General features: G+C 41.2%; 1 protein-coding gene across 11 annotated transcripts in view; it reads left to right on the top strand.

The window, feature by feature from the left end:
• The window catches only part of LOC138580122 (C-type lectin domain family 2 member B-like), a 283,857-nt gene that overhangs the window by 218,643 nt on the left and 40,744 nt on the right, over window positions 1-24,470 (top strand). For 9 of the 11 annotated variants that reach the window (XM_069650412.1, XM_069650415.1, XM_069650411.1 and 6 more), the window contains one exon: window positions 3,571-4,739. The exons of the other annotated variants lie outside the window; for them this stretch is intronic. The gene's annotated coding sequence lies outside the window, so the exon portion shown is untranslated. Of the gene's footprint in view, window positions 1-3,570; window positions 4,740-24,470 lie in introns of those variants that run through there. 11 annotated transcript variants of the gene reach the window in all.

Genomic DNA, 24,470 nt, shown 5'->3' with positions numbered 1-24,470 from the left:
TCTCATAGAGGCAGCCTATGACCTACCACAAACCACATGAGCCTGACATATGTATATATTGATTATTCAGGATTCATGTACCAACTACTGTATCTATCGATCACTAGTTCTCAAGTAATCTGTTGTACTCTAGTATAAATGATTTCTACTTTGTTTTAGTATTATTTGCTCCTGATAATTGAGTTTTTTCTCCTAACTCTATTTCTCTTATGTTAATCTACACATCAGTGAATATCCAATCTTAAGTAGTTGTGTCATCAGGTGCAATGCAATTGACTCAGCCCTGGGATTTTTATATGTACTTGAATTGAAGATGACACTGTACTTGAGTGACTACTGTGAAAGTATTGTATATAAACCATGGTACAGGTCTTTAACTAGTTACCCTATGTATGCATGTTTCATTTATCAGATGGGTTATCTTTCCTGAACATGTGTGCACTTCAGCTGCGATATGTATTCATGTATATAAAACAGATATATGAATAATAGTAAGTTATCGCTAATAATGGTCCTCTATTGGGACCTAACTGATATTTGTGTGATTATCTATCTTTGAGGTCTACACCGCTGACCGATTGTGTAATCATCACCAATTGTTTGAACGGTGAACTCGACAGGAGATAGTGTGATAATTCGTCACGTAATCGTTCTACAGTACTACTTTTACAAGTGCAAGTCGGCTAGTCACACTGCTTCGAAATCCTCCTAATATATTTCAGAGGAACCGCATGATATATACGCTTCTTTGAATGAGACTGTTGACATCAATTACAAGATGGCCACCACATTTGTATAGATATTCTGAGTAGCTTTCAAACATAGATCACTTGATCAGATCCGGTCGCCTGATGCACTCCGATGCACTCCGATCACTTGATCATCAATACCTTATTTGAAGGTGACTGCGGGACGGGAGGCTGCTTCCATGCTGCTTTCCGTCCTGTTTTCGTCTTTCTGATTTATACATAAAGGTAAGACCAATACCCTCTTGTTCATTTAAGGTATCACCGCCTTATTTGAGAGACCTATTGGGAGTCCCATTTATTTTATACTAATATCGATATGCACTTCTTTGACCTCTGGTTTACGACGGAGTGCATCAATTTCAGCCTTGAGCAGACATGTTCATTGGCAAGACTGAGCTGCAATATCGTATTCTACACTTCATACAGTGAATCCATTACAGTGAGTTATTCTTTGACATCTCACATACTGTTTGGTGCACTTTAGATGTTCAGCAGTGGATCTTTATTATACAGTCTACCATTTTTATTTTTATTTTATCATTTCTTTCTATTTCCCCTATTTCTTTACAGTTTTTTATCAAATCATAGGTGATAACACGACTATAACACATATCAGGTTAGTATTCCTCTAACAGCCACACCAATTGAGTGCCATTTGTCACACTAGTGAATATTGAGGCCTATTAATTTTTATAATCTAATACACATGTTCAATTCTTTTAAGAAGGGAGTGAGTTTGTACCGCCTGAAAAAAGGATTTAATCCTGAAACGCGTACAGGAATCCCTAAATGAACTTCAGAACATCGAGTGTTCACCCTAAGGATGGGATTAGTCCTGTGTAATCTCAGTTAGCCCATCATTTAAAAAAAAAAAAGAAATCTTTGTTTAACATTGATTAAAGGAGTCAAAATAATTTTGTTCTAACAATTACCCTGAAGTAAGGGTTAGTTCTGTATTAATTGATGTGGCTTTATTTATAGGAGAGTTACCCCTCATTACCACCTGTATTTTTGTATTGATTGATGATTTTTCTTTCATGTTAAATATGTTAAATCAAATTGTCTATGTGTATTTCTACTCTTGTTTGATAAATTATTTTGTGAAAGACTGTCCATAAGACAATTTTACTACAATCTTTAAAAAAAACTATATACTTATTGAATTGAGTTTCTTTATTGATTTTGCTTATACTATAACTGTTACTATAAACTATTGAGAGTCTCTCTCAGAAGAGTGCACTGGTATACCCTTGATTAGTTTCAAGAGACATGATTTGCTTTCCTGTATTCATTATATCCCTTTAGCCAAGGATATTTTTCCATTCGCACCTGAAGTGATAATTACATTATATTGAATCTGATAATTTTCTCCTACTCTAGTGCGCCCCTCCAACCCATTATTAACTTTCGACAAAGACCACAGAAAGTTGTGGCAACTGCACATTCAGAAAACCCTTTTAAAATCTCTTTAAAAAACATGCCAACTATAGTTTCTAAATGTAGTACTATATAAAAGCATTACATCCATAAAGCACAAACTTACAGGAAAATACAATATCTCATAAAAAACAGATGTCCAGTTCCTGCACCAAAGGAAAGTTTGACATTCCTGAGTAGAAGCAATGGTAGGATGTGTAGACTTTGAAAACGAGTGTGGTCTCCCCTTAATTGTTCAATCTGCTTGGTAACTGGGGGAAGCCAGCGGCCATATGCAGAGGACATCCTTATGAAATGAGTTAAAGATTCCAAACCGGTCTTCATCCTTGACATTGAGCGTTATTGACCATGGGCCGAGTCCAACCATAACAGCCGAGCCTTCGCATCCAAAAAGCCGTAGTCCATGCTAGCAGCATGAGCCAACCTTACTGTAACAAACGTGACTGTAGGCTTTAGCGTGGTTATGTTGTTCCTGCAGCAACACTCCCAGGCTCCCCTTAAACAGGTTCTGGGGACCATGAGCCTATTACCTCTACTCATAAAAATCAAAGTGTTCCAAGACTTCCGTGGGCAGCAGATGCTGGTGGTGAATGTAGGTAGCATCTTTGCAAACACAATATACAGGGGTGTGATGATTGCCACAGGAGAGGACAAGACTCTGCATGTGAGTGATCAGTTTCTTTCCGTCATTTCTGCTCAATATCTGAACAGGGTGCAGACGCAGGTGTGAATGACCGCATTTGTACAGAAAAGGGTGCAGAAACCCATGGTCTGACCTGTTTTACTACACACAATGTAATTCTGAGATCATATCTGTCTGTACGCACAGAGATCAACAGTGGTGTCTTGCATTCCACCATTGATTTGCATGGATTGACAGCAAGTGCCAGGAAAGGAGACACATTCCATGAAAATGAAAAGGGATTGGGAATGCCTGTTTTCGGTGGCATAAGGAAACCATGGGTAGGTGTGGAAATTGCATATCGGTGAGGGAAATCGTCAACCTGCCGACAATTATGTGTGGATACACCCCTAACTTTTCAATAAATCCCAAAATCAGAAACTAAACACACATCTGCAGAAACAGAAAAGTGTTGTAAATTCTATGTAGAAGGGCCACAGGGAGAAGTTAGGCTAAGAAGAACCTTCAGATGATGCAAGGTATCTTGAAGAAGTTTCGGTAGCTAATTCCTCAAGGAAATGATCCTCATTGTTCAGGTTGTATTGGTAGCTGGAAAGGTCTTGCAACAATGTAAAAAATGACATGTCGTGGGGGACGAGGAAGACAAAAAGCCATTTATGGAGCATTTTCAGCATTTTGAAGTATCGCTGAGATCCACCAATTTCTGTGCTAACCTTTGCTCGCATTCCTTTCTCCCTGTAGGATCCTACAATTAAAATGAATGAATTCCAAAACGTTGGACATATGCGGCTAATGATATGGATGGATCCAAGGTAATGCGAGAGGTCAAGAAAAATTCTAAACCTTACGGCCATTACCTCTGGTTTAAATACATTTGTCAGTGAAAAGACTGAAATAGAGGGATAACCGCCAAACTGAAGGGAATAGGATAAGCACCCAAGATTTAGGAAGCATTGAGTACACAAACTACAGGTGTACAAGGAGAAATTACAACCAGCCAATGATTTTAAGAGACAGAGTGAAGACAACATAAAGAGGGTTATTGAGGAAGAAACATGAAGAGGCGATGCACCTTTTACACATTTACAAATTAGCAAAACAGGACGTCTGAGGTGTAAATTAGCTGGAACATGGAAACTAAAAGAGGTCTGATGCAGACAGAAGATGGGTATCCAGAGCTACATGACTGGAGAATTGAAAATGAGTTGCCGCTCTGAGCAAGACAAGGGCAGAACACTGAGCAAAGCTGAGAAATCATAATGTAGTCTATGTCTTGAGAATGTAACTGGAACATGAAATATCCCGTTTATGTACAACATTCCACCTCAGTTTGCACTAAACATGTGATCATTAACCGTTTAGATCGATGTTAGAATGGTCCATGTTTTGTCAAATCACTGACTGGTACGTTCATTTGCATACATGTAGCATGTCTGAGACGGTCCATTATGTGATCCCTCAATGATTATACCATGTGTTGACGTCTAGCATTCTCTCATGCTCTGTTCCGATGTCCATTTTAATGTAATCCTGGTCTTTCACCTCGTCCGCGTGCATCGTCTACATTTTGTTTCCTTTCTCCTATCGCTGCCTTTTTTCATATATTTGTCATACTTCCTAACTCCAATTTTCTCTTTAATGTTTTGCACGTGGTCATATGTGAAGCTGTGTTTATTGGAAAGTAGTGCCACCACCATCATTCGATTTCTAAGTTATCCTTTTACGTATGTGCTGCGATTTCTTTTGAACAAGGGTTTTTTTGCTGTTGCTGCAACAGTGTTTTGATCAAAATCGTATGCACTATTTTACCTTCGTGCCTCCTACATTGGTTAGAAAAAGGATGTATTCCCAAACTATGAAAAGCTGTTAAAATCAATTTCAATAAATGCACTTTAAAAAAAAGAACTAAACTGTTTCCATAGATTGCTTCTATACAGATTTATCTAATTTACTGTTGACAGAGAATAATTTCATCGGCCCACACTGCTATTGAAGGAGGTTGGTAAACGTCTGTAATGATCAAGGCAGCCAATGGACATTAAAAACACAGGTCACCACGAACAAATCCCAAGCTGAACAGGCTCCTCCCTGAAATGCACAGCGCATACATCTTCCTAGACACGCTAAATCCTATGAGAGGGGCAATCGGCTCCTGCTAATCTTGCAAACCTCAAAGGGGAATCCATAATTCTGTCATTCCTTCAGCTCTCGCTTCGGGAGGCCCATACGAGATGTGCAGCTGTGTCTCGTTACAAATTGTCACGACTCGCTCCCTTTGCTCCCGTTCCCACCACTTGGGGGCATGATTTGGGGTTTATTCCCTACTGGACTTTTCCTCTGAACCTTATGCTACAGTGCTGTGATGAATTGGGAGCACTAAAACCTTATTTTCCAAGTTACTTCCCTTCCGGATCCATTCCAGGTTTTTGGCATCCAGCATGCTTCTTTAATCAAATGACTATTCTTCCCAGAATGCCTGGCCCACTGCTTCATCTCCACCCTTGCAGGACAAGGTTGGGTGGAGGATAGGCAACACCTGTGGCTGCGGGTGTAGCAAGCAGCACACGGGAGGTGTGTGCTCGTTAAGCAGCTTTAAAAGCTTCAGTTTGCTTCAGTCCAGCGCTGGTCATTGATGCAGTGTTCCTGTTTGTGACTGGTCCCTTGTTCCTGGTTCTTAGCTTTGTGCCTAGTTCCTAGTTTCTATTCCTTGTTCCTTAACCCTGGATTTCGAATTTATGTGCTTGATTGATTTCTGCTTTCTTGATTCCCTTTCTGTATTCCTCTGTTTACAGGCAGCTTTTCTCAGTGCTTTCCCCTTTGGTGCAGCCCAGTTTGCCTGTGTTCTCTTTTTCTTTGATGTTGTCCTTTGCTGCTGTAAACCTTGATGCTTTAGTCTTTCCTCTTTATAGATTTAGCTTCCTGCTTTTTTCCTTGGATGGGTGGGAGAAGTTTGCCTTTGTAATTTCGTTTTCCCTGCTCCTGCTTTTACTTTCTCTTGGAATCCATTCCATGTTTTCCCTTGCACTTCTGCATTTATTTCCCATTTATTATTAGGTGTGGAGTGCTGTTGTAGATAGCTCCTGTGTGAATACCTTTGTTTTCCTCACTATTCTATAATCACTATTCCTACTTGCCCCTTGTCTTGAGTCTTATGTATTTAGTTATCCTCCCATTGCTGTTATAGCCTTTCTGGGTCCCTGTTTGATCAACAGGGTTCGTGGGCTTACTGACATTCAAGTGGTATTTCTTGTCCTCGTGAGTACTGTTTTTAAGTTCTCTTATTCAATACCATCAAGAGTGTTAGCTCACAGATCCTGTCATTGCTTGCCCTCTACGTGGGCTTAGCGCTGTCAGTACCTGTAATAGCATTGTGGGTAAGGTGCTTGCCGACTTTCCTTGCAGTCATAAGGAGATTCTTAGTGCTTAACCCCACATCCCTTTTCATATATTTGTATTGTTGTCAGATTCTATTTGCACTCCTGGGTTTTAGTATACATGAGTCTTGGTTCCTGTGTGCACGTTGTTTGATTCAAAGCTATTCACTGTGTGATTTTGTGCACATTTCCCTTGCCAAATTCATTGCCTTTGTCCTCACCTGACACAAATGGTACATGGCTGCTTTATCTAGCTTCGACTAGATCGCAGTGCCATCCAGTTAAAACTGGACCAATTATGAGAGTGCAATGTCATAAAAATAGCTGGACTGCAGAGGATCAATAATGCAGCATTAGGATTAACGCTCTGGCGTGCCAAGCAGAAATACATGCAACAGCATTGAACCAAAAACATGGAGTCGGCTCTCTAACCAGGCCGTAGTAAAGTTATTGGCCTCGTCTGCATAACATAGCAGCATTCATATTGGTTTGTATGTTTAAAGCAGTTTAACACTTTTCATTTAACTTTGGGGCATAGCCTCTTAAAACCTTGATGTACTTTTTAAACTTTCTTCCTCCACATTCCCTCTTTATGAATCTCAATGCTTCTGGGTGTAGACATGCATTCCAAATTCTCTGTTCAACATGAGGAGTTGTGTCTTGGTAACGCTTAGGGCTCCAGCATCTTTCTTCTCCATACAGGCGAATAAACATTTGGCCATGAGAAACTGACAATATACTCACAAAAGGACAAAGACCAACACAACTATATGTAAAATGGACGCTCCTAGGTAACCAAAGGCTCCTTGTCAACCAGGACCAAAATGGCGATACACAGGTATTGGCTCGTGGAGAGGGGCCACAGTTTGATGTATGCAGAAATTGGGGTCAGTGAGATGGTTACCGTAGTGACAAAAAGTGTGCAACATTCTGACCCAACAAGTGCAAACACTCACCCTTTGGATGCCAAGATGGTATCCAACGCCATTTGATTTTTCAGTTCCATAGTACAGATGGCTACCTGTTCATGTATGATCAGAGAAAGGGATATCATGGTGTCATTATCTACCCTCTCAAGCAACAAGGACCGTTTGGAGTCTCAATCCGGGGGAAGCTTGTCACCCAACCAGGCATTATATATATCCCATACCATCAATGACGGTCTCCCATCCAGAATCTCTCTTATGTCTGGGCGCTGGGGGAACATGGAAGCATGATGGATAGCAGTCATGATATAACCCATGTAGCAACTACCACACAAATCCATGGGTAACCATGAATACGCATTGACACCATATATGAAGTAAGTCCCCCCTGTATGTAGTGTACCCAGATTCAACAAAAGTAAAACCCTTATCTAAGGAGAAAGTGACATTGTTAATTATCTCACAGGTGCTTGTGGAAAGAGAATATCGACACCTACCAATCCCCTTGAATATAGAACTCTTGTTGGTGTAGCAGAGGAGACCTGCAGCTGGAGAAGGTAAGTGAATTGAAGCAGTCTTCTCATGTGGCTAGGGAAAGGCATGCTCATCCAGATCCTGGGGGTGGTGTTCTGCGGGAGGATCACATGGGGAATTGGGTCAGGAAAACTGTGAGAACCACTTTACTAACTTCCCTAGAGACCCTACAGTCTTAATGGTCTATTGTGGAATTGACACCTTTAAATGAAAAGGTAATCAGGACATTGGGGACTTCAAGTTCCACATGTCCTAAGTACTGGGACGAGGAAGAGGGACTCAGAGGCTCCAAACTGCAAGATGCAGTCTAGTGATTCTGGTGGCCCACACCTGAGCAGGACCTTTGAATATATAAGGCCTCTCTCAGGTGCAGGCCATTAGAACAGCAAGGAGGAGTTGTAGAAGTTTCCAGCAGCAGTTGAAGTGGGGCAAGAAGGGAGACACCAGAGCCACCGCTATTGTTGATGCGGATGTCGGTCCTGAGAGGGTCTCCAAAGCTGAGGGTCCTGAACGCAGAGGCTGTCCAGTGGGAAGCAGCGCGGTAGCAAGCTTTCCTCCTGGAGAGAGAGAGGCCCTCTTCATTGAGCAATGTGTCCCGGTGGCTGGCGAACACTGGAGTGAGCTGGGAGCAATGGAAGATCCTTTCCTTGTCAGCATGGGCCACGGGAAATTCAAAACAGTCTGCCATGTGAAAAGCAGCAGAACGAAGCATGGCGTTGAATCGAGCAGAGGCGTCCTGAGACACCAGTGAGGTTACCATTGACAGGGGATCCCGGTACGCTCTGTGATCGACTGCCAGCCACTGCAAGCATTTTTTTAATATCAAACTCATATAAGGAAGTCACATTGGCATAAGCAGAACTTGTTAAACAGACAAGAAAGGAAAGATTACAATCATTGCTATCTAAGCCAATACTATTGCCAAGACAAAGAGGGGGAAACACTTAAGCAGGCTAGCTATAAACCCCATTGCCAAAGTAAAGAAGGGGCAATACTTCAAACAGCATGTAGACCAAATTGGTTAAACAACAAGAGGGCATTGTTACAGAGGCGTTTTAACCATTGTTGCCATAGTGAAGAAGAGGCAATAGTTGAACAAGACATCAACAATCATTGCCAAAACCAAAGAAGGGAAAGTGTGCTAAAGAAACCTTGTCAGCAGTTATCTGATGTAAAAGTGGGAAAACAAGAGTGGCAAGGGGGGCAACCTCCAGATAGTATCAAGGAGCAGAGAAGAATAACCTGCATTGCATGTGGCAAGTACAGTAGTGGAATAAACAGCCCCAATGTATCTCAAGTCTTCCCAGAAGAAGTTGTGAATGTTGATGCTCTTGAAAGTTAAAGACTGTTTTCCAAAAGGCTTAAAAATCCACCACAGACTACTTGTACTAGTGTTGGGAGCTTTTTGTGCTCTGGTAGGTAGGAGAGTACTTCGGGGCAGGGACCTTTTAGTGGTAGTCCTGGCAGGTTAGTGGACCAGGTAGAAATTATTGAAGTACTGCATTGTTGTTGAAGGTTGTGGAGAAGAACAAGTGGCAAGGTCACGTAAGTGTTTTATGAATTGTTGTGGAATCATCTTGAAAAAACCTTGCTGTTGGTAGAGAAGAATTGTAAAAGTGTTTTGTTTTTCAAGAAGAAGAAGTTGTGTTGAACCTTTGTTATAAGTGGAGGGATAAAGGCTTGTCTAATGAACTGTAGGTTAAAGTCCAAGTGAAAGACTTTTGGAGCAAGAAGAACTTTATGATCCAAACTTGTCTAAAAGGAAGAACTTGCTTATTTGAACTTTTGAGTGAAAATCCCACTTTGCATCTAAGAAAGGGGAGCCGACCCAGGTTACAAGGATATACAATCAATAGGTCTATGCCTAACTTAACTGTAATTTCTGTTACATTTGAATTGCCATATATTTCCTTTATGAGTTTGTTCTATGTATACGTGTGAGGGACAATTGCTTTCTTTACAGTGTTTTCCTTTAGTTCATTTGATAGGCTGGGGAAATCCTTGTTAGGGATAGTGAGGCACTTATCAAACCCTTTTGAGTTAATAAAATGGCTTCTTGTGAAAAACCTTTACCAAGCTGTCTGCCTCACATTTCTGACCCCTCACAGTCCCCAGTTGAAAGGGATAGGAGCTACAGAGAATCTAAAGACCAGATCATGAGGTAAATGAGCACAGATCCAGGGATTAAATATTCTGAATGCAGTCGTACTGCCATGGTGCATGCAACAGTATTTTTGTTATCAACCCAGGGGTGTGTGTCAGAGCCCTGGGATTCGTGACAGGTGGTGTTAAAGGTAACTATGGTAGTGGTAAAGGATGAAACGAGAAATGGTATACACATGACCATGATGTGACAATGACACATACGTATAATGAAAAAAGTGTCTTAATCTCTAAAACACTGACGTCCCCTGGCCAACAATGTACTTAATAACACTCAGTAGTTTTTAGAACAGTGAGTAAAGACACAAGTCAAAGAACACTAGTAAGGAAAGAAATTGTGAAAACCGTAAATTGCATTAAAACAAAAGACAATAATAATACTTCCAATTACAAATACAATGCTATAGCTCAATGTGTTTTGGTCAACCGCCCTTCTTCAGGAGCAAAGAAGAATTGTATCTGCAAATATATTAAAAAACATTAGTATTCATGTCAACATTGAGAAACACATATCATTTTAAGTGAGATAAAGTATAGATTTGATTCACTTAGCCAATTGGTCTACAGGTAGTTAACTGAAAAGCGACGTAAAGTCTGTTAGATAAATTGTGCCTCTAGTCCAGCATTGCAAAGCGAAATGTCCCAATATGTAATGTACTGTGAGAAATTAATAGAAATGAGATCACCAGCAAAGTAAAAACACACAGCAGTGTCAAAGCAGATAACTTGGTTACCATGCAAAGTTAATATGCCTTATTATTACACAAAGTATCACCATACAGAATGTGAACACCCTGTATTGGTGAAAGCAACTGTCAGCTCTATGCATCAATAGAATCACCATTCCAGTAAGGACAATAAACACAGTAGCATACCTCAATACTAATTAGAGTACAAATGTCACCGGGCTATGGAAAATTCAATGCAGTAATCTCCAAATGCTCCTCTTTAATGGAACAAACCAAAAGTGTTTTAGCCTGCTACACAACCAGCAGGATAATCCAGATAACTCAATCTGACCATTAAAGTTTAACCTCAACATACCTTCTAATCAGATGATGTGATAGACCGACATCCAAGTACTCAATATATTCACCCAATAGCATCACTAGAAGGGTCTATATGTAGGTCATGAAACAAGACCACTATGTCGTACAATACTAGACTAACTACGGACCTGGAGCACCGTCGCTGAAGAGTTCTTCCTATAACTGTAACCCTCTGTTGAGTTAATACTACAATCAGAGGGATCAAGTAATCGGAAGATAGGGCCGACCCACGACACACCGGCTGTAAGGCAAGAACAACACGTTAGTGCTCATAAACAAGTAACCAGACTTTTAACGAACCTTCTAGAACCAGACCCACCTCAAGGAGATGATAGCAGAGGTGAGAAATCGGGTAATGTATTGGGCAGGTGGCAGCGGTCCTAGAATACCCCAGATGATATCTAATGGAAAAGGAAACCCACTTTAACTAAGTTAAAATGTAAAGGTTTGATAATTGTACAGGGTAAATATCAAGAATCAAGTCTTACCGGGGTATGATCCTATGGATAAAGTCTTGATTTCATCCAGGTCCTACAATGCAACAAATCAATCCACAAGGTACTACCTATCCCGACGGCACGAGGATGCCTAAAAGGCAGCAAGTCAGGAAGCGTCTCTAGTCCAAATGCTGCAAACACTAGAGTTCACAATCCAAAGGGAAATGCAGATGGAATCACATGGTGTCCTAAATGACAAAATGTCTGTGCGAATGGAACAGGTGTGTACAGCAGAACGGAGGAAACAGTCCACATAACAAATCGATGTAGGCAACAGGCGGGCAAGAACAATGACTAGACGTAAGGCAGGGATAACTTGAGCGGTCCGAGATCAGCAGCATGCGGGCAACAATGTATCCAAAACGTTAGGCAAAGGCAATCCAAGTGAAGAAGCAGAGTCAGCACGAACAGACAAGTAGCAGTACCAAGGGAGAAGAGAAATCTGAGTCCACGTAACGTAAGCCGGGACAGGTACCAAGGAACACGAAACAGACAAGCAGCACAATAATCCAAAAAGCGCTAATCAGAAGCACCGCAGTGGTTCTCGAGGCAGACTTTTATTTTTCAAATGACGCGTGTTAGAGTGACGTGAAACCACGTGACTCATTTACGTGCGCGTCATACGCCTCTGGTTGCGAACGGAGAATGGCTTTGCTCGTCGCCATGGTAAACACCATCAATGAAAGAATGGGGCTATCGTTCTGGGCTTTGAATGCACAGTAGAATGGTTACATGGTGTCTTCCGAGTTAGGGGTTTCGATGTCCTAGATGGCATATTAGTGTCACTCTCTGTGTTAACAGTAGAGCGTATCCTGACAATGTACTTCAGGAAGGGCAATGCAGTCTCACAGTTTTTTGCGTATCCCATGCCACAAATAAACAAAATCAAACACTTTCTCGGTGAGTCGACATTCACTTCATCCTTAGACCTCCCCAAGGGCTATAGCTAAGTTCCCTTTCAAAAGTTTCAACACAAGTGTGGTTTCATATTACAGTTTTACCACTTGGATTAAACAGCACCCCAACAACAGTAAAAAGGTATAAGAGACCATCTATTGCAAAAATATTAGGCAACATACCTATACACATCCCTGTCTGTGAAGAACATCTCCACCTTTTACACATTATCAGTTCGACCCTAAAGTGCTAATATCAAATCCAGCTCAATCAACCCTTACAGCAACCAATGCAAAGAATTTCATTCTGAAGCCCTGGCTATCAGGGAAAAATGTTTCCAGCTACTGACATCTGTCTTCCCCTCCCTCCAAACTACAACATTTTGGTCTTCTCACATCCAAAGAAACATGATGGGCGAGCTGCTTTTTTAAAAATAAAAATGATATAGTTTTAACAGAGATTTCAACTTCTGGTGTCCCAAAAACTGAAAAACTGTTGATTAAGCTCACATAGTCATCGACAGTCAGTCTTCAGATGCTTCTGATCTATAAACTCCCTAGTGAGAAATGCCTCATTTGTGAATGAATTAGTAGAAGCCCATTCCAATTTAAATAGTCTGTGATTTGAATTACTGATGGGACAACATATTTCAGAAACAGTATATTCCACTGCACTTGATGAGCTAAATCTGTCCCCCTACCATGGAATACTCTACCATTTTGCCGGCCATGATTTGGACCAGAGTTTTACATCGGCCTCATTAATAACATTCACTGAACCGCTTGCACTGCCTTGAACTGATATATTGGGTATTCCTTTTCACATCCGTAATTTCACGAAACAGGCTACATCTCCTCCATTACTTCCATGTTCCAGGATCTGAAAAAGGAGTAGTAAAGCGGTGGCTAAAGAACATTTTTCAATCACTCAATTCAGGAAACATGGTATCTAAAGATCCTAACTTGATACTAAAATTATACACCACCCACCTGGCACAAATGGTAGATGAACTAGCACTTCTTAAAATGAATTCCAAAAGAAATTTGACTAAGAGACACAAATGGTTTAAAGCAGAAGTTAACAATGTCAGATAGTCAACAGGAACTAGACAAAAGTGGACATGCTCATCCAATTCCATAATGAAAACACTATCCAGGGGGCAGGTTCCCTTCTAGAAGTTAATTTTTAATGCAACAAAGATTCTTCACAGAAAATAGAGAATGCAACTAGCATGCAGAAAGACCTTTTCAGGATCCTAAAAAGCACGAGAAATCCACAATCTTCACAACCAATTATAGTCTGGACCTAATCCATGGCCAATGAGTAAGATACATATTGTGTTGATAAAATAGGCAACATTAGAGCCAATCTACCGCATCCTACATAATAAGGTGACTTTTCTCATTGATCCGGCTCTCTTACCTATCTTTTATTGTTTTCAATAGAAAGCACTAGAAGTGGGTTGTCTTTTCAAATCAGCCCAAGCTCCGTTTTGGATGTTATTCCAATGAAACCACAAAGGATTGTTTTTCCTTTATGAAATGGATCCAGTCTCTTTCCTCTGGAAATTTACCTAAACGCTGGAAGAAGGTAGTGGTTCACCTTTTATTAAAGAAGTCCAACTTGAATCCAGAGGATCTAACAAATGACAGTCCTACATCACAGTTTGTGAGTGTGTAGTAACAACTCACTTTGTAGAGGACAATAGACTTCTAGGCCGTGCCCAAATGATCTTTAGATTGGGCTGCAGCACCAAGATGTTCTTTATGTCCATCCTAGATTAACTCCCAGAGGATGTCAAAAGAGGGGGTTTGGAGCTTTCATTTTATTAGGATACATTTGCAGCCTTTGATATGTAGAGCATCAGACCATTCTGGAGCATCTTGAGACATCAGCCCATGACTGGCTGTCACTGTTTCTTTCCACTTGCGCACAGTCTGAATATGGGTCCTTTCGTTTCCTCTTTTCAGTCACTGACATACTAGTTCCTCAGTGTTCCCCTCTCTCCATTCTTGCTTAATTTATTTGGAGTCCAGAGGCCGTGCTGATCTGTCTTGAATTCCATGAAACAAGTGTTTTTGGATTGAAGCATTTGGTAAGTGTCCTACTCCCTCTCTGGCTATGAAAAATGTAGGAATTCCTTTCAACGCTTAACCCTCTGTGACATTGCAGGTCTCTATAGGGGTGCAATCCTGTTTCTATCTCTTGCCCAAATTCAAAGATTCAATACCTCTTCTGTCATTCCCTGCAGATTTATTGCTGCAAATACATTTGGTGTGTCCGGCCTTAATTTCAGGTATGGTATCCAACAAGGCATGACCGAAAATCAGCCTGACTTTCACAGAGTGTTGTAGAAAGGCAAATTCTGGGATTGAAAAAGAAAAAGGATATTGACTGGGTAAAATCTTTAGAAGATCACATACGGTCATGTTTATTTACATTTTAATTCTCAAATTGTTTAATTGCTGCTTTGAGAGAAAGACAACTATTTTTGGGCTACAATCTATTTTCAGAAAGGCTTTACTTTAGTAACAATGTACAGTCATCTCTACTTTCTGTTGCTCAATCACGCATTCAAGAGTGAAAATTATCACAAACAATCCTTCTGCCAAGCAATCACTTAATTTTGTGCAGGGCTCCGAAGTCTCCTCTCCCCCAACTTAAACTGGCCGAGGCTTCCCTCAGCACTTTTACCAAACCAGCCATCATAGAATAGTTCTATGACAGTGAGTTAATGACTATTCTCTCCTGGAAGTAGAGGGGGCACAAACATGTATTTAAAGGGGAAGTTGATCGATCGGGCATGTCTTTTTAAGCAAACTGTAATTGATCTTAAAAAAATGCCCTAGGCATCTTACCTTAGTTTTCCTCATATATACACATGCAAAAACAACGGGTTGGCGCTGCTATCTGGTGCTAATCTTATCCGTTGATACATTGCCCTAAGTTCAAGTGCTCTCGCAGCTAGAATAAAGATCGCCCGCCCCTCAATCTGACATCACTTGTCCAAATGATATGCTCCATCTATTTTCATGACATTCGTGGCCAGCGTAGCCAAACGTACCCTGTCATCACCCACGCCATAATGTTACCTAACGCAGAAGCAGGAAGATAAACAAACACATCCTCTCACAGTGCAAAACCTTTCTTTCTTTTCATAAATAGGAGAATAAAATATTTATTTTGAAGAAAACAATAGTCTGCAATGTTACAAGTACCTTTATTTTTCACATAACGCTCAAAATAGATTATGTCCATGAACATATTTATATATTTAGCCAATAGAAGTTATAGCTAGCGAACATCGCATGCTTTCAATGTTTTATATAAGTTCCTCATGAAACTCTGATTGCGTTCAGCGATCGATTAATCCCTGTGTTTCATTTCTTCTCACTTCCTTTTGTCCTTCGGGTCCATCGCTGATTTTATTTTTTGAACGCACATGGTGTCCCATTAATCAGAAGATAAGGAGTTGTTTCACTATCAAATGCAACTCCTTCATGTCAGCTCGTTTTCACATCATAAACGCTGACAGGTTTCTCCTTATTGCTCCGACGGCTAAAGGACATATTGGTCCCTGGCGATTGTCCCACATAATGTTAATCACAGAAGCAAGGTTGATTATTATCATCTAATGTTGATTGAAGAATCCATCAGACGGGAGCTGGAAACTATGGCATGCACAGAACAGTAAAATATAGGTATGTAAATGACAGAATAAAAGAATATATTTCAGTAGCCATTTTATAATCGAATATACACATTAAAATATGTTAGCTAACAAGTTACATTATAATTCAGTACTGGACGAAAACGAATGAGCAACACCCACACCACACGGTATGAACACAGAGATGTCAAGACGGGGGATTACATCAAGGGACAACGTGCAGCGAAGTAGTCAGACCACCGAATGGGAGGGAGACCCGGATGCACTTGTTTCCCATAAAGGCCCCTACCTGAAACGAAGGACAGAGATAAGAACGTCCTCGGTTGAACCACTGACAGGGAAGTAAAATTGAAGTGGAAAGAGTAGCGAACAAACAGATGGGGCCCACAGAGCCCAAAGGCCCAGGAAAAAGGTTCTGCCCCCACCTTAACGGTGCCTAGGGATGCAATGGTGGCTCCACACCGTGATATGCCACTGGACAAAGTAGTGTAGACATCATTAGCCTGAACACAGGTTGTGGGTGCAGGTGTTAGAGGAGTCATCACCACAATATAGGCCACCTAACAAACCACAACTCTGCACAGAATATATCATTACGAAAGTCACAACAAACCACAAGTGCAACACTTGGGCGATTATCGCGCGCGGGAAAAATATTCTTCAACATAACGTATGATGTGCATTCTTTTCGTCGAAAGGTACCTTCGTCCGTCACATAGTTTGTCGTCAAGCGCACAAGACACATGCCATTTTCAATCGCCAAATATTATGTAACGTTACGCTTACATAATTTCAGGGTGTTCTGCTTGACGGAACAACCGCTCAGAACAACAGATCCAAGAAATAGAAAATGAAGTTTTGTGTGTCCACTTTCAATATAGTCAATGATATCAATTCTTTGTGACTATTCAACACATTGTATCGTTCAAACTGTGCGTTTCATCCAAGGCCAAAAAACAAAGCTAGCCTGCATTCAGCGATCTAAGCAAGAGAGGGGTAGGTCACGTTTTGGAGAAAGAATGACACAAAAAAAAGGATAAAGTATATGACCTTGCTTCTGACACGTGTTTTAGAAAACTAAGGACAGTTAAAAACAGTGATTTACAATGTGTGCCTCAACAGGAGGGCTATAACATACCAGAAAAGTACATATTGCTGTTACCTCTTGGGGCTATCTCTGCACTGTTAGAATGGGAGATCCATACCCTCTTCTCGCTCGTCCCGCACTCTTAAATGGCCCAAAACATAACCATGCGTCTAGTCTCCTACAAACCTACCAACCTTCATTACTAAGTCCCTGTTCAACCCTTGATTAGTTTGTTGGCTACCTAGATTTCTGGCATATATTGTACACCTTACAATAATTCCTGCATGTCCGTTCATACGCACTTGCGCACCAGAAGCAGTCCTGTGTACCATCAGGTGATACTGGGTGAGATTGCATGCTCACACTACATGTCTCCCGTGTGTTTATTCTCATGTCAAGTAGCCACACGCACCACAAGGTGATGCTTTGAAACACTGTGTACTCATACCTATTGTGTCTCTAGCCTTTTGTCGCACTTGAAGTGACCATTTCTGCTAGCTGGGAATTCAATGTGGTGTATTTATCTAGTTTTTATTTTACTGAGCGTTTGTAAGGCGCTTTACACAACAGAATTGTGTTTCACAGAGCTACAATGCTCGATGGGGACAGAACAAGGGAAATAATAACAATGGCAAAACGGTAAAATGCTGTAGTTGTCCTATTAGGCCTTGTGGCATTTGCCTGTGTAAGTGCATTGTGGTGAGGTGCTGGTGAAGGGGACAAGTGCAGAGAGGTGAACAAGCCCTGGAGGAAGGCCCAGCAGGGAAGTGCTAAGGGGATCCAGGGAGGAGAACCTCAGGTTTAATGCTCGTACAGGCGGATCTCAAGGGTGGTATGTGAGCCATCAAGCAGGGGACCGCAGGGCAGTGAAGTGGGGTGGACGGTGCTGGTATTGACTGGGAGGATGGTACTGTGATCCTTTGAGATTCATGATGATCGGGCCACTTGTCAAAGCGGCAGTGGGGTGATTAGCGGTGAAGCGAAAGAAGGATGATGCAAAATGGAAAGAGGGCCTTGTAGATGATGGAGAGGGTCTTGAATTTCGATCCTTGCAGCCACCGGGAGGCAGTGCAGAGATTTTAGGACTGGGCAGATGCAGTACCTGGACTTGAGGGCAAGGATACGTCTTGCAGTCCTATTCTGGATTAGTTTGAGGGGGCAAAGGGAGGAAAGAGGGAGATTGGGAAAGAAGCTGTTGCAGTAGTCCCGCCTGGAGAGGACCAGAGCTCTGGAGACATTGACCTTCTGGGGTAAGGTGAGAAAAAGAAGAATGCCTATAAGGATGTGGAGCTAGAAGTGGGACTTCTTGGTAGCATCCTAAGTGATGTGTGGGGTGAGGGAGAGAGCGGAGTCAAAGATGGCCCAGAGTTTGTGTGCCTCACAAGATGGTTGGGGTAGAGGGCCCAAAGATGGTGGACAAATGATAGGAGGAAAAGAGGGCACAGGTGTCCCGATGAGGCAATTAGGAACATAGGCCTTTGTACGATTACAATCTGAATGTGCGCATCTGGGTGGTCCCCATAGATACAATTACCATCAAGTGCATGACCACAACTTTTTCTAATGTATCGCGTAACATGAATCGTAAATATTGTGATCTACCTTGTACATGTGAACCAAACCAAGGCAATGGTGGGTGGTGAATTCCAAGCAAATTGTCAATGAGCTATGTGGGCTAATGCAGTTGGGCTAATAAGTACAAACATTAGCGCCACTACGACTTCTGCCTGGTAAGATTGCTTGATTAATATCAACCACAGAACGAATGGTTATTGTTTCGTCGATCCTTGTTTGAATTTTATTTATTTTAATTTATTTTATTTTTTGGAATGTTTGTAAAGCGCCTATACAACTAATGGTCTATCAAGGCACCACAAGACCGACAAGTGGGGGGCGGGGGGTGGTTTGGGACAAGGGATAAAGATAACAATAGCAGTCCTACCTACTAGTTCATTTGAAATTTGGATAGTGCAAGTGCATTAATAAGAAGTGCGAGGAAGAGGTGCGGGTGCCGGTTGGCTAAATGCGGACTGCTAGTGGTGTAGGGGTGGAAGGGTGGAGCAGGGGGGAGACAGCAACAGGGGCTAGAAGACTGCATATGGCAGGCCATGAGCACAAGTGCCAGGAATTGCATGGATTGCAGGGGGTGAGGGTCAACAAGAGGGGCCCATTCCTGATAGACACGAGTACTTCCCACCTGGTGCTACTATTAATGGGCGACAAAGAGAAACGGGAGAGGACAAAGACCATGTGGGTAGTCCTTATGTCTGGAGAGGGAGCAACAATGAGGATGTCTGTGACAGTCTGCCTTGAAGCAGCATTGACGTTGGCGTCAGCGATGTGCAGGCCAGGCAGTGATTATTCTATGTTCACGATAAATTTGACCAATATCAATATTACATCTTGCTTCTGTTGTATTGCAAATATTCAAAGACATGATTGCATTATTTACAGATGATTTTTGATTTGTCGTAATGAACATTTTACACAGACGTATGAAAAAGATTTAGAGAATCGAAAAGCATATGTCTCAAAAATTTCAATCCCCAAAAACATTTCCATGATTTTGAAATAAAGGTACATACTTCAAATAATCACATATTACAGTACATAAAAGATGGGCAACTGGGTTACATTAGCCTACAAACTTACATGGCTTAGTTAAATTACTTGTGTAGGCGGATGGGTTACATTAGCCCCTACCTGAGTTTAGCTAAAGTTGTTGACGAGACATACATCTACATCCACACATAGTACAATGTCAGTAGGCTACCTATGTTTGGCATAAACATATATGGGTGGCTGCGTGGGGGACTTGGGTGGCGTGTGTGACGTTTTAGGCAAACAGTCTGGTTTTGATTGCTTTGTGGAAGGTGAGATGATAAGGTTCAGCTCTGACGGCTGGTGGCAGGGTGTTCCAGTGCCTGGCAGCAATGAAAGGGAAGCTTGCACTCACCCCCCCCCCCCCAAAGAAAGGAAAGGTAAAATGAAAACATGTATGCATATTTAACACAATTACATCACAAAAAATAAATAGAAATACATTATTGAACATTAACATTGCAAGTGTTATACCATTAAATACTTTTTTGTAATCGATACAGTGTACACACATTGGGTAACATATTGAAATGTGCTTGTGAAACAATGTGTGAAGACAGCTACAAATCATTTAAATCTGGACGTCAACCTCTATACAAGTTCGAGTTTTGGAGGAAAGCCTCTTTTGCAATGTTGTGTGGCATAGTCCGGCCCCTGGAAACAAACTCTGGAGCCATTCCATGCGTATGCACGGCCAGCACAGTCAATTTCAGATCTTTCACAAATTCAAAATCCATTTCCTGGAATATTGGCTTGGCCACCCACTGTTTGCTTTGTTTTGTAAACACCATATGGTAATGAAGCATCCCGAAAGTTCCTGCAGTTCTCGCTTGTTCCCTCCCAGCGTTCTTGTTGTGTGCAAGTACAGCCAGTCTTGTTGCAACCTTTTTGACCTGTACTTTAGGCACATATTATGGAACACCTCTACATCTCCAGTGTGGCAGAATTCGGTGAGTCCCTTCAGGTCTCTTGAAAGCATTTTGTCGTACACAGTTTTCTCCATTGCTGCATGAGAAGGGGAACCTGACACCAACCACTTCTTCTTCCGCTCCTACTCCTTAGTCAAAGGTTCATGTCCACATTCGTGGAAATGTTCATTTTCTCTCCAAGAGTGTATGTTGGAATAATAGTGCATCAATAAACGTCACTTTTCAGGTAGAATTTATACAGATCCATTACAGGTTTTTGAGCTCCACCAAATTTTTTAGAAATTGATTTTGCAACGTGCCATACATCAAATTGATGCTGTATGTATGAGAACTGCTCTTGCATGGCCTTTGCTATTCCAACGTGCCTGTCAGTGGCTATCAGGCCTATTTGCATTCCCCTGGATTCCAGAAGTTCGATTGAGTTAATGAAACCATGTTTCTCCATGGGAATAAATGATGTACATTCAGACACCTGCCTTTCCATGTGCCTAATCGTGAGTTGGCGTTAGCCCTTAAATGCGGCGATAACAATGTTACTGCCACGATTAAGGGCTGGCCCCATCACGAGTGTGGCTTGTTTACCCCCAGATGAGAGCTGGGGGTAAACACGCTGATAAAATGCCAATTTTCGGCACAATTACCGCTGACAGTATTACCGCACGGTAATTGCACTGAAAAGTGCCCATTGGGAATGGGGACTTACAGTTAGCGCCCAACCTGTAATACCGCCGGATGCGTGGGCACTAATGCTAAAAAAGTTGGGCGGTATCCCATCAGGGATATCGTCCAACTCATGATAAGGCCCCCAAGTCCTGAAAGTGTTAAGTGCAGTATTTAGCTGAAAATCCTGGACTGTCAGACTGTCCGTCACCAGCAAGCATGACTCTTTTGCCAGCGAGTTTACTGTCAATTGATATCTGTTTGTGTTTCCAGGCCTGGCTAATAGCAGGGAATAAGAAATCCTTCTGATATTTGTAGTACTGTGTTTCAGCAAGGAACTCAAGTCCCATAAATTGACAGAAACTTGAAGGTTGATCAACTGAACAGTAAGGCAGATGAACAAAGTACATTTCCAGCAGGCACTTTTCCAAGCATAGGTTGTGCTGACCATGAAAATGTATTATGTTGGTGGACACAGCTGGAATGGATTTTCAGGTTGGTGCCTTTGACTACACAAGTATAATTCACCAATGGCTCCCCACATATCCTCCTATGTAATTTATGATCACATTTAATCATGTGTATAATCTCTAGCACCAGCAGCAGTCGAATACAATGTATTTTTGCTCCTTTAAAAGCCATTGTCCTGCAGTACTGTGGTTTGTGATTCGATGGTGGTGGTCAACTCCCCCAAAGTAGGAATACTGAAGTCAAGATCATGACCAGATTTGTTAATGAATTGCGAAGATGCTTCAGTTATTTCGGGCTGTGATATTTCCACATGAATTGGATAAACGGGGATAAATGAATGTTTCGTCGTGGACATTTTTTTTAGATTCAGATTGTGTCATCGGGTTGTTGTCTGAGTCTTTATGCTCCTCTTCCTCCTGGACATCTAACAGATTGAAATAAAAACATGCTCAATTTATAGCACACATGCAGAAGATTTTTAACAACTAAAAACGTAATATCAGCAAAATATCTGCTGAAAAACTTCTAAACAAACTGGTTTGTTCTTTATCCTTGTTTTCTTAACTTTCTTTGAAACAGTGGACTTCGATGTGCCGACCACAAGACCAATCTGAAAAAAAATATTTTTCCAATGTATAAACGCAGCACATTTCTTTTCCACTCAAAGAAACATATGTACATATCAACAAATAGAACCTACTTTATGTACATAAAACATTGGAACATATTAAAAATTACAATGCCAATCAGATGTGATGATAAATGATATTTCAGATTATGTTATGTATACCTTTGTTCTATGCGTGTCTTCCATTTCGACCGCTTTAGTGGTACATTACTTGGACAATAAATTCATTAAAAAAAAGTTAATTGTCAAGCACATTTAAATGTACAATCTTTGATCTCACAAAGCACTTCGACAACGTTATTTTAAATAATTGTCGACCTTAAATTATAAGGTTGTGATTTTAAGTATCAAAAAATTACAAATGTTAATTCCCATTGAAGAAAGGACAGTTGGGGCCTATGGCAGTATTGTTTTTAAGCTCAAGGTGAAAACATTTTAATTGTTCCGATGTTAAATCTGGTGATGAATACTCTGGTCTTACATTAGTACGAGAAATGCATTCAATTTACAAAAAAAAGTCAGTGATCGATGGAAGTTACAATGATGTAGGAGAACAACATCAAATGTCAACCGTCTTGGAAAAACATACATCAGATCTAGAGTAAACTTACTCGTTACTTGGATTACGAGGGCAAAACGTTGCTTGAAGTTTGTGCATAAGGTCCATCATCATCTGCAATACAGATCTTGTGAGGCAGGCTGCCCTGAAGTCATGCAGCTCAGTAACGCATAGCAGTGGTGTGTCTTCTTCGTCTATGTAGGCCATGCATCCAGAGTTTTCTTGGCAGCAGCAGTCTTCCACCTCAGTTGGCATAACCTCACAACAATCGCAGGTACACCAAGTAGAAACGTCTTCCATGCAACTGGGTTAAGGCTCCAGTGATTGATCATCACGACTCTCCTTCGATTTCCCATCGTTTATACTTCTTTCACTTTCAATTAATTCCTCCTCTGAATATTCTGATATTCTGGCTCCTACTGTTATGGCTGTATTGTTGCCATAGTTCCTGAATATTAAATAAGTATACAAGAACTACTGTTAAAGAAGAAAACACACTGCCATGTTACAAAACCGATAGAGCAAAAACATGAATAGGCACAAACTATGACATTTCGCATTCATACATGTAAAAAACAAGCCTTGTAAAAGTACAATTTAAATATGGTTTGGCAAAGACATTTGCACATAATATAAGAAATGTGTAAATAAAAAGAAACTACTCAGTTTAATCAGTTCAGTACCTGTTTGCAGGGTGTCGAACAAGGAAGATAGCTGAACAGAGCAGAAACAAGTCACAGAGGCTCAATATGAAAGACACCGAGAAACTCCTATGTTGTGTGATCGAAAAGTTTTTTTTAATACTTGTCGAGGAAAGAGGCGCCTTGACATTTCCATGGACACACGTCAATAGCTTGCACACAGAGGAGGTTGACACAATACATTCATTGGCGTTGTGAAAAGGGGCGTAAGTGTCTAGTGATGCAAGTTTGAAGGCCGGGCGATCTATATTCTGACCGCGAGGGTACATGGATTTAGGGCGGATAAGGTTAACACAAGATGGCGACGCCCAACCTGTTGTTTTCGAATTTGTAAATATGAGGAACACTAAGGTAAGATGCATAGGACATTTTTTTAAGATCGATTACAATATGCTTAAAAAGACATGCCCGATCGACTGGGACAGTAACATTTCTTAGCAAACTTCCCCTTCAATTCTACTAATGTATTCCCAGAGCGCAGAGTTCATTTCTTTCATTTAATTCCCCTACAGCACGACTGGTTAACTGCCTGTCCTGTACTTCTTGGCTATTGAACATGTGTTCAAACAGCAACAGCTGGGCGTAAGGGGCATCCTGCGGGAGGGATATTAACTGTCCTTAATAAAATGTGTTTTCTGACAAAGATGTTGCCCACCAATTGCCCTGGAAACTTAGCCCCTAAGTGCAAAATTTGGCTTATCGGGTTTCTGGAAAGATTTGTTGATAATACATGTGTACTGGAATATAGCACGACTTGAACGTATCTTAGAAGAATTAAGGGAGGTTTTATCTTTATGGTTTGAGCTGGGCAACCCTACCTATATACTACTAGGAGGTGATCTCAATTGCTACTACGCAACATTGATCAGATATCTCAGGTTATTAATTCTGCTTA

This window comes from Ambystoma mexicanum, chromosome 3p (genome assembly GCF_040938575.1).
Source record: "Ambystoma mexicanum isolate Mex_15411 chromosome 3p, UKY_AmexF1_1, whole genome shotgun sequence".
Classification (NCBI taxonomy): Eukaryota; Metazoa; Chordata; class Amphibia; order Caudata; family Ambystomatidae; genus Ambystoma; species Ambystoma mexicanum.
The sequence above is the reverse complement of the archived record's forward strand: the minus strand, read 5'-3'. Positions and strand labels throughout refer to the sequence as shown.